Source organism: Micropterus salmoides, unplaced genomic scaffold (assembly GCF_014851395.1).
Source record: "Micropterus salmoides isolate LMB-PRFRI ecotype aquatic unplaced genomic scaffold, ASM1485139v1 Ms_hic_scaffold_6, whole genome shotgun sequence".
Lineage (NCBI taxonomy): Eukaryota > Metazoa > Chordata > Actinopteri > Centrarchiformes > Centrarchidae > Micropterus > Micropterus salmoides.
In genome coordinates, this window is record NW_024044348.1 from 68,574 (window position 1) to 79,429 (window position 10,856).

At 42.9% G+C, this 10,856-nt stretch overlaps 1 pseudogene; it reads left to right on the forward strand.

Moving 5' to 3' along the window:
- Positions 1-1,355: 1,355 nt before the first annotated feature.
- The window catches only part of LOC119890582, a 28,501-nt pseudogene continuing 19,000 nt past the window's right edge, over positions 1,356-10,856 (forward strand).

Genomic DNA, 10,856 nt, shown 5'->3' on the forward strand with positions numbered 1-10,856 from the left:
GGGTTCACATGCTTTTTCCACCCTGCACTGTGAATGTTTACACGGTGTGTGGTGTTAGTTTAAGCAGACGGTGTTTGTCTATTGTGACTTAAATGAAAATCAGATCACATTTTATGACCAATTTATGCAGAAATTCAGGTAATTCTAAAAGGTTTACATACTTTTTCCTGTGACTGTATATGAGCCCGTTCCTCTGCTAAAGATAGAAGCTCAGTATATAAGTACCAGTTCAGCGACAGGCGTACTGGACCTAAAGGACGTTAACCAAGTCACATGACGTTAAACATGTGGTGAAAGGGTCACAGTTTGGTTAGGGCAACAAAACTACTTGGTTAAGATTAAAATGAGTACGTTATGTAAGTTAATAAAGTTATTTAACTTTAAAAAAGTTGACGTTTACTTGGCATCACACGGGACTCGACCCTCTGTCTCCTGTTTGAAAGTCCTGTGTTTGTTTTTCACATCTATCCACCACCTGCTTATACGGACTTTGTTACTCTTTATACCACATCACCTGAGTTCTTCTGCAACTAAAGGTCGCAGCCTAACAGTAAATGTAAATATGGGTTGTTATAAGGTGCTGCACAGGCGATATAAAACAGAACAATTAGTTTAACGTTTTAAAATAGTTCGGATTTATGTTCAGGATTTGAATTTTTTTTATCTCAGCTTGAATGTGTATTTATATTTATTCAGGCGCGTTTGCTGGTCATCATGAAACTAATTGTGTATTTTTTCCCACATTGATTTGTAAGAGTTTTGAAAAAACAAACGATGAGACACCAGATCAGAAAACACCTGAACGAACAAACATATTTTGTTAATTCATTTGGAGGACTTGTTGAATTTAAATCCTCTGTTGTGCTTATATAGATTATATACTGAATTTTGTGCAGCCCTTTACAGACTGAATATTTGAGTTAGCGTTTCAGTAAAGACTTATGCCCTGCAGACTCGGCTCCTGCCATATTTGCTGCACCAGCATTTGTGCAGCACTGTGTTTTTTGGCGCAAGGCTCCACACACGTGCGCTGACACCGCTGCAAGAGCAAGGACATCTCCTGTTTCGACTTTGACTCGTTAGTGTGATGACTTATATCGAACAAACCCTCGCCACCTCACCCTTTGTCTGTCATGTTTGTGCAGCCGTGAGTTTATTCGCCACCATTTATGGATGTGTCAGTGTGAGGAGGGATTGCCGGCTGTGTTGTAGTATGTTTGACGTTTCTTTATTAATGGAGCTTCTTTAAATGAACAGAATCAAGCATTATCATCTTCGTGTCATCTGATACAGAGCTAATCTGAGAATAAAGCTGCCATTGTTATGGCGTCCATGTTCTGCTGGCGGATGTTTTGATGTTTGGAGCGTGTGATCCTGACAGTTTATTCTCTCTGTCTGCAGCTCAGATTGAAATCATTCCCTGTAAGATCTGCGGAGATAAATCGTCAGGGATCCACTACGGGGTGATCACCTGTGAGGGCTGTAAGGTAAGCCCCGCCCTCTCCTCTATATTGTCCCACTTCCTGTTCGGCATGAGCTTCCTGCCTTTTCTCAGACAGAGGTCCATTCCCAATCTCCACCCTGAAGACAGAAACCTCACAGACTTGGTTGAAGTCACCTGGTAAGTGCTCAAGTGCGAGAGGCTGCAAAGGGGCAGAAATGGTAAAATGGGACATATCTTATTTCTTCACCGTGACTACGCCAAAACAATTCTTCGTTCATCTTTGTTCTTGTAGTTGCTCCTTCCATGTTTGTTTACCTTTTTTAAACGGCAACTTCCCCTGGAACCCTGTGTTTCAAATCAAATGTCTTTATTGTCCACAAATGTGGAAATTTGTTTTTGGCATACACAGTACAGACCATAACTGATTGGATTCCGGAGTGGAGACATTATGAATTTAGAGAGATAATTGCATTTGGTATGAAAGACTTTTTGTAAAGGTTCTTAGTTGCTGCAGCTGCTCTATAGCACCTTCCAGAGGGCAATTTAATAAATTCATTAAACAAGGGGTGTACAGGATCAGATGCAATTCGTCTAGCTTTTTGTTCACCTGTGTTTTATACTACATCCCAAATGTCGTTGCTCTTTCCCAGCCAATTTGTAATTCTGCACAATCTGTTTTGTTTTTCCCCCAAGTGTCCATACAGTGTACATACAGTGCTTGAAGTGGGGCGGAACGCACCGGTACGCGGTACCAGCACCTCCACATTTTCGATATTCTTGCTTATGTCCAATTTCTGGATCAGATATAGACGCTGCATTGCTTTTTTAAAAACGTACTCTGTGTTGGCTGTAAAATTTCAAAAATGGTTCCTAAGTATTTAAACTCCTCAACTATCTCAACAGGCTTATCGTTAATCAAAACAGGAGAAAAATATGGACAAGCACTGTTGTGTCTCGTGATCGCTAGCTCTTTAGTCTTCTTTGCATTAATAGAGAGGGCACTGTCACAACAACCACATATGAACTGTGGAGAATTCCCTCAGGCAAAGTCTGCAGAGATGCATGTACTTAAAGTCTGCACAAAGGGTTAAAAAGTCTGCGAAACAAAACCCTGATGCACCTGAACGCTCACCGGGAACGCTACTCAAAGTCTGTGAGTGTGGAGATGGGATTCAACCCTTTTCATGGAGACCGTCATTTATATTTCTTTTTTGTTCCACCACTTTGAAGCCTCTCAGAGGAAATTGGCCTCTGACTGAAAGACTTCAGAGTTTAAAATCAAAAACAGTCCTTAAATCTGTCCTTTTTACCTCCTTGATAACTTTGTTATTAGGATTAAAATGCAATGTTCGTGATGTTTCTGTGCAGATTTGAGCAGCACTGGGCTTCAGTGGCTGCAGTGAACGTCATGAGATTGGGTTTTTTTGTTGGTTTGTTTTCTGGTTCTTGTTTGTGTTATTTCCACATTGTCAAATGGACCAATTGTGACACCTGGAAAGACAAGTTGTCCTCTGCATCAGGACAGTGGACGCACCAGGATCCACTAAGACTGCTGTTGTTGCTGTTGTTCAACATTGTACAGCTTCAGTTTCAGCCACAACACCCCAAGACAGCAGGTCCTCACACCTACACGACAAAATGAGTTATCTGTCAGGGTCTACCAAAAGAAGTCTTCTGGGTAAGCTTTCAAAAATCAGCTTGTAGCAAAACTAATATCTAGCTTGACCGTCACATTTCATAGTTCAGCCCATATTTACCACAATCGCTGCTTAACTACAGATGATTTAAGGAAGTTTTAAAAACACAAAAATCTATTTCCCTGTTATCCTCCCACACCTGGGCAGTTTCTCTGTCTCCACCGCAGCCTGCCTGCGGTCCGACAGCCTGAGTCTCATTAACAGAAGCAGAAGAAACATTTGTTCAGTTTGGACCATCAGTCACAACAGAAGAACTCCTGCTTAGAAAGGTTCCCTGAACAAGCCCGAGTGTGCAGCTGCTGTTGGCAGCTGGACGCTCGCTTCACAGCCAACGAGCAGCGGATGTGTACAAACACGAGAGAGAGAGAGAGAGGGGCTGATGGGAGATGTGGCAGTACGGCCCGTGGATACAGGGGTTTCTGGGTAGTAAAATGGCAAATCAAATAAAAACAAAACAGCTGTAATATCTTTTACAAGTGCTGAAAAGACGAGTGAAGGCCACAACTGGAATCTAAAAACAAAAACCCTTTTCAGACAGTTCCCTCCTCTTTCAGGGTTTCTTCAGGCGGAGTCAGCAGAGTAACGCCGCCTACTCGTGTCCTCGCCAGAAAACTGTGTGATCGACAGAACGAGCCGCAACCGCTGCCAGCACTGCCGTCTGCAGAAATGTCTGTCTGTGGGCATGTCCCGAGACGGTGAGTCACACAGGTGCATACATTTAACACGTGCGCACTCTCACCTGCAGACACATCTGGCGGTCAGCAGTTTGCAGGATGTTAACCTGCAGACACGCCAGCGGTGCTCAAGTGTCTTTGTCTGTGAGGTTATTATTATTCATGTTCTTGCTAACCTCTCCTCTACCTCAAACACAGCTGTAAAGTTTGGTCGCATGTCCAAGAAGCAGCGGGACAGTTTGTACGCCGAGGTGCAGAAACACCGCCTCCAGCAGCAGCAGCAGCAGCAGCAGGGTCCTCCCCTCCTGTCCCACCCCAGCCTCGGCAGCCCGAACCCGGGCGAGGCTGAGCCGCTGTCCCCTCACTACGGCCTCTCTTCCACGGGCCTCACGGAGCTGCAGGATGAGCTGGGAGGCTACGTGGAACAACACTCGCCTGAAGGAGGATCTGTCTCCTCTAAGGTCTGTCAGAGGTGTTTGCGTGAAAGCTACACCCTGAAATGGAATTACTTACAGTTCATATGTGTCAACCTTGCTTTCCACAAACAGGCAGACTCTGGAGGAGGAGAAAGAGGAGGTGGCGGGTTCTACCTGGACTTCCAGCCATCCCCGGATCAGTCCGGCTGGATGTTAACGGCATCAAACCGGAGCCGCTGTGCGACTACGGCTCCAGTAACAGCTTCTTCCCGTACTGCTCCTTCAGTGACGGGAACATCGTCCCTGGCTGAACTCGGTGAGATGGAGGAGAAAGCAAAGGTGGTTGTAGAGGAGGAGGGGCCAAGGAGGAGGACACGCCTCCTCCGAACAGTTTAGCCCCAGTGACAAGCAAGGTTGTTAACGAAAACTAATAAAAATAACATTTTCATTAACTGAAATAAAAATAAAAACGAGGCTTTACAAAAAATAACTGAGACTGTAAAGTCTTATATTATTCAAAGTAAAAGTGTACAGTGCAGAATGAAAAATGTCCCATGTGACTGTTATTATTATTATCATCAGCTTTTACTGTTGTAGCTGGTTGAGGTTGAACTTTTATATGAGACTGAAATTAATGGTTTTTATTATGGTTTATTTTCTTCTATATAGGGAGAAATATTGCCACAGTTGCCCGAAGTGACTTCTTCACAATGCTTGTGCTGTCAGTCCAAACCTCAGAATTTACATTACATTCATTCACTTATCTGACGCTTTTATCTAAAGTGACTTACAGCTGCTATACATGTCAGAGGTCGCACGCCTCTGGAGCAACGAGAGGTTAAGTGTCTCGCTCAGGGACACAATGGTGGATGTCTCACAGTGGGGGATTGAACCCGGGTCTCTCGCACCAAAAATTAAAAGGAAAAGTTTTGACATGAAAAATGTCTTGAACAACTATCGAAACAGTTGCCAGATAAAACTCATGTACTAGCTGTACTTGTATAAACTGTTGGGGATTAATTTATAACAAAACATTACATTTTATAAACTCCTCATGTGTTTTGTGTTTAAAAATCTGACTTTGTAAAGTGACTGAAGCCGTCAGATGAATGTAGTGAATTAAAAAGTCCAATATCTCCCTCAGAGGTGGAGCAGAAAGTGGTATGAAAGGAAAAGTTCAAATACCTCTAATTTGTACTCAAGTACAGTACTTGAGTAAATGTACTCAGTTACTGCCCACCACTTTAATAACCCTGGCGACGGGTCGGAGTTAAAGTCTGCATCCACACCTGGTGATCCAAAAAAAGGAAAATGACAAAACGTTCCGCCGTACGGCAGAAGGCTGTAAAGAGCTGGAGGGAAAAACCAACAGAGGGAGAGAGCGATGAGGAAATATCTTAAAAGACGTGAAGCAGAGCGGTAGAAGAAGCAGCAGCCACATAGAGGAGTTAGAAAGAGAGAAAAGAGACACTGTGGGCCGCACAAAGACAGAAAGGTGGTTTAAAATAGGTTGGAAGCTCATCTTCAGAGCTCATTAAAGTCTCTGCGTGGTAATTAGCCGTCTCTTAATTAGGGCCAAGTGGGACGAGGCCGGCCACTCGACGGGGGAAATCATATTTTCATTCTCCCTGGAGATGTTTTTATTCCTGTTTTTTTTTTTTTTTTTTTTCTTTGACAAAAGCATCTATCATAACACCTCCACCTCCACCTCCACCCCCCGCCCCAGAAGCTGTGTCAGCCGACGGTGTTTCTGTACCTTGTTCTTTTGGTCTCTCGTGTTATTTCATATTCATATGGAGCAATTAGCCCAGAGACGCTGAACAGAACAACAGTTACTGTATGTTTCAGGGTTGTTTCCTGCCTGAGCTGCTGCGTTCACAAACATTTTGTTGACACAGTTGGATTTTAAAAATGTGGCAGCGTTTCTCTTCTGTGCCACACGTGTTGTGTAGGAGTCCGGGGCCCGAATACATGAAACCTTTGAGTTTGTGCACGCTGTAGGCCTGCGTTCAGACCAAAATAAAGGATCCAGATCCATGAGTTTAAGGGCTGATTAGATGCCAAAACACTTGTCTGTCCTTAAATGTATATTCAAAATAATTTAATGTAAAAGTAGGTGAGGATTGGTTCTAAACTCATTATATGTGCTTTATAGATTTTTTTTATTTTAGTGGTCGACCAATACGGGTTTCTTCGAAGGCCGATGCTGATTTTTATAGAGCAGGATATAATGCCGATATCCAAACAAAGTCCCATTATTCCTAATGTTATTTGCACGGTACAGAATATTTTAATAAAAATACCATGTCATCGTGTTTCTGCTTTGCATGACTTAGGCTATAAGACCCAATCAGAGAGCCGAGCGTGAGCGGCTGCGTCGTCGTTTCTAAAGTCCTCTGTTTTGGCCCGTCTTCACTAAAACACCCTCTGGAGTTTTGAAACACAAACTGTGTTTCAAAACTTCTCCGTTTTCGCCGTTGTAGTCTGGACGGGAGGTGCAAAAGGTCACCTTTAATGAGCTCTGAAGATGAGCTTCCAACCTCCTGCTATTTTAAACCACCTTTCTGGAGAACGCAGCAGTGTGGACGCGGCCTGTTGACTAACTCTTTCCCACCCTCGTGATTGCCGCTTAACAGAGGGTTTTTTGTGACGACTTTCCGACTCTAGAAAGTCGTCATGGTGACAAACATTTCATATTCCTCCGTTTTGCATTGCAGATAGTTCCCACTCGATCGGCTCGCTGACGGCCAGTGTCCACTAGAGACACGCTGTAGGATGAAACTGGTGGTTTTGTTTTCTAGCTTGTAATGACCGGGTCCGTGTTTGGGAATTCGGCTGCTGCTAGAAACCTTCTGAACGATCAACACCGAAGGAATCCTATAGATTCTTCTATATTTACATTGCATGTTTTCCTAATGTGCAAATAAACCTTTCTCAAAGCATTTTCATTTTAAACAAATTATGCCTTCAAAAAAGTTGTGGGTCCAAGGTGTAAATGACACCTATGGTACCAACTTTTACTCAGCATGTTGTTGACTTTCTTTTAATGGTCACAGCCCCGACCTGATGGGTCGATCTCGCCGTGTTCACCTGCTCACTGTCTCGTCGCAGATCACCTGGCTCAGATCATCTCGAAGTCCCACCTGGAGACGTGTCAGTACCTGAAGGAGGAGCTGCAGCAGATGACCTGGCAGAACTTCCTGCAGGACGAGGTGGAGATCTACCAGAGCAAGGTGCGTTTACTGGAACTGAACCAGCCGGCGTACCGCTCCTTGGTTATTGTGCTGTTAACTTCAGACGTGTTTAGTTTTAATCTCTTCCCTGTCGGTCCTGTGCAGCCGCGGGAGGTGATGTGGCAGCTCTGCGCCGTAAAGGTCACCGAGGCCATACAGTACGTGGTGGAGTTCGCCAAACGCATCGACGGCTTCATGGATCTCTGTCAAAATGACCAGATCGTGCTGCTAAAAGCTGGTGAGGGGGGGACGCCAGGAACATAACGGCTTCATTCACATCTGGTGCTTTTCACTGTCAACAAGTCAGACGGGATTACACATGAATCACCCGTCTCTCCGTGTTTCCTCTGCCAGGCTCTCTGGAGGTCGTCTTCGTCCGAATGTGTCGCGTGTTTGACTCGCAGAACAACACCGTCTACTTCGATGGGAAGTTTGCAGGTCCCGATGCCTTCGAGGCGTTAGGTGAGCGGGGAACTTTCTAACAGATGATTACTGACCTCCTGTCTCTGCAGGTGCTGCATCACAGCAAATAACATCTCCCCTGCCTTCACGCAGACGCACCGTGGGCTTAGTTCAAGAGTAGTGGGAGATTTCAATACTTACTCAAGCTGTGTCTATCTATCGAGAGAGACAAAGAAGGTCTTTATCAATCTATATGTAAAGAGATATATATATATATGATATTTTCTCCCTTTTGCACACATTTCCACATCAATATAACGTCTAATATTCCACCTCCTGGGTGCTCTGTAGCATCTGGAGTTTCTGAAATTGGCGGCAGTAGTGAAATAACCAAGGACATTTACTCAAGTACTGTTCTTAACTACCATTTTAAGGTGGACTTGTACTTGATGATAATAATAATAATAATAATAATACAAAATACAGTCACCAAAAAACTAGGATGTAAAATTATTGATTAAGATTTGACTTTATTGATCATAAAATGGGCCTAATAAGAGCTATTTCTGGATACTTTTCAGAACTTTTACTAGTAACAAAGTATTGTTGCACTGTGGTGTTATACTTTTACTGAAGTACATGATGAGTACATGAGTACTTCTTCCACCTGCCAGCTCCTCATCACAAAACTAAGATGTTATTTGTGTCTGTCCTTAAATTTATATTCAAAATAATTTAATGTCAAAGTAGGTGATGATTTGTTTTAAACTCATTATATGTGCTTTATAGATTGCAGAGATAAGCTTTCAAAGGCCGATGTTGATATCTAGAGAGCAGGAAAGAAAAGTCATGTATAATCCCATAATTCCTGCAGAGAACAACCTAATCTACATGTTATTTCAGTAACGTGTTGTTTCAGATGGAAGCTTTTTAATGAATGAAACAGAAACATACTGCTGTAGATTTCAGAACACAGCTGGTGTTTAAGGAAGAGCAGGGTTCACTTTGTCAGACGTAATTCAGCGGCTTTATTCTCTATAGTATAACTAGATAGATAGATAGATTTAACTCTGTTAGATTAGACCTGCTGTCATTTAGGAGGAACATGCTATGTATAGTAAAAGCTGAGGACATTTAGGGATCCAAACTTATTTTCACCACCCTCGACGTGAGTGCAGGTATCGGCCCGCGCTCTTTATCTCAAAATGCCAGATATCAGCCCGTTTAATCCGTATTTCACTACTTAATTTCCTGAATAGTTGTTGTTACGAGACGAAACTTTATCCCTGAATGTGCCTCTGGTGAAACATCAGGCTTGTTTTAAAGAAGAAGGTAAATATTGGATCTTTGGCTGCACAGTCACATTAAAATGATTAAACGTTGAATTACCGTAAAACTTTATTTAAAAGCAGAGCCCTAATTCAACGCCTGTACCTTTTTAACCGGCCTGGATTTGACAGAAACGGGTCTCAATTAGTAGCCTGGTCTGATTTTTCTAGAGGTTCTCTGGATGTTGTTGTTCTAGAGCCTCTTTAAATAATGGAACCATGTCTCAATTTGGGTTCTGGAATCAGACATCACCACTTTTGAGGTTAGACTTTTCTGTTTGAAGAAGCTTTTAGTTGGGGCAGGATTGAGCAAACTTGAAGTTATTAAATCCTGTTCATTATTTTATTTTGTGGATTTTATTCTGGCTGTGTATCACGCTCCTTTGTTTTGTTCCGGTGTATTTTGTAAAGTGTATTGGGACCATGTCTTTTGGTGATTTTGCACTTTAAATAAAATGTGATTGATTGAAATCACACATACAAATATAAATGTTGTCAGTGTGGACATGCTACACGCCGTTAGATTCCCCACAATTCAATCATTTAGTTAACTTTACAGAAAAATTAACCCAAGTTGAAATGACTACGGTAACTTTCGGCTTTCATCCTTTCTAAAGTAGTCTCTGTCTGTCTCTCCTGATTTTATTTAAGGAGTATTAATGCTGTTTGATAGCAGCCTGTTTCCATTTGCTGAGCGAGAGGCCTGAAAGTCACTGAATATGTTTCATCACTATTTCGCATTGTGTGTTTCCAGTGTTGTGACGACTTGATCACATCCGTGTTCGACTTTGCTAAGAGCATGTGTTCGCTGCATCTGACGGAGGACGAGCTCGCCCTGTTCTCGGCCTTCGTTCTGCTCTCCGCAGGTACGTCTCTTCGCTCATCTGTCTCGCTCCGTCGTCCTGAAAGATTGAATTTGAGTTCACAGGCTGTTTTTGCCGCAGATCGGTCGTGGCTGCAGGAGAAGCTGCAGGTGGAGAAGCTGCAGCAGAAGACTCAGCTGGCTCTGCAACACGTCCTGCAGAAGAACCAGAGGGAGGAAGGGCTGCTGAACAAGGTACACACAGCGCTGAAGTTAAGACTCGAGGTTTTACTGATTAAACTGTATTAAACCCTGATTATCAAACCTAAATTACAAACCGTCTGCCTATGAAGCAGATTTTAACCAAAAGTAAAACATCTGTGTGCAAGTCCAGCTGCAGAACCGTCACTCCTGTTATGTGAGTTTAATGTTCAGTTTAGAGCTTCTGATTTTAAGACTGTTCTTCATCTCTGCTGATCTCTTCTGGTAGGATCACAGTGGTCTTGTTTTAGGAATGTTTTGTGTGCCTGTTTTTATGTGACGAGTTTGGGACAAGAGACAAAGTTTCTGTTTGTTTCTGTTATAAATATCAACGCTACTGCAGGACATATCTGGTGTACATAATAAATCTGATAATGGAACCTTTTGCCTAAAAATAACTTCAGAGGACGTTAAAAATAAAACTCAGACGTTAGAACATGGCGTCACATTGACCTCTTGTGGTGCTGACCGGTAAAAACATTTTCTCTTACTGGTGGATGTGTGTATAACTCTGTCTTCCTCTGTGTCCTCCTCTCCTCTCCTGTTTCCTCTCCTTGTTTCCTCTCCTCTCTCCCTCCTGTTTCCACTCTCCTATTGCT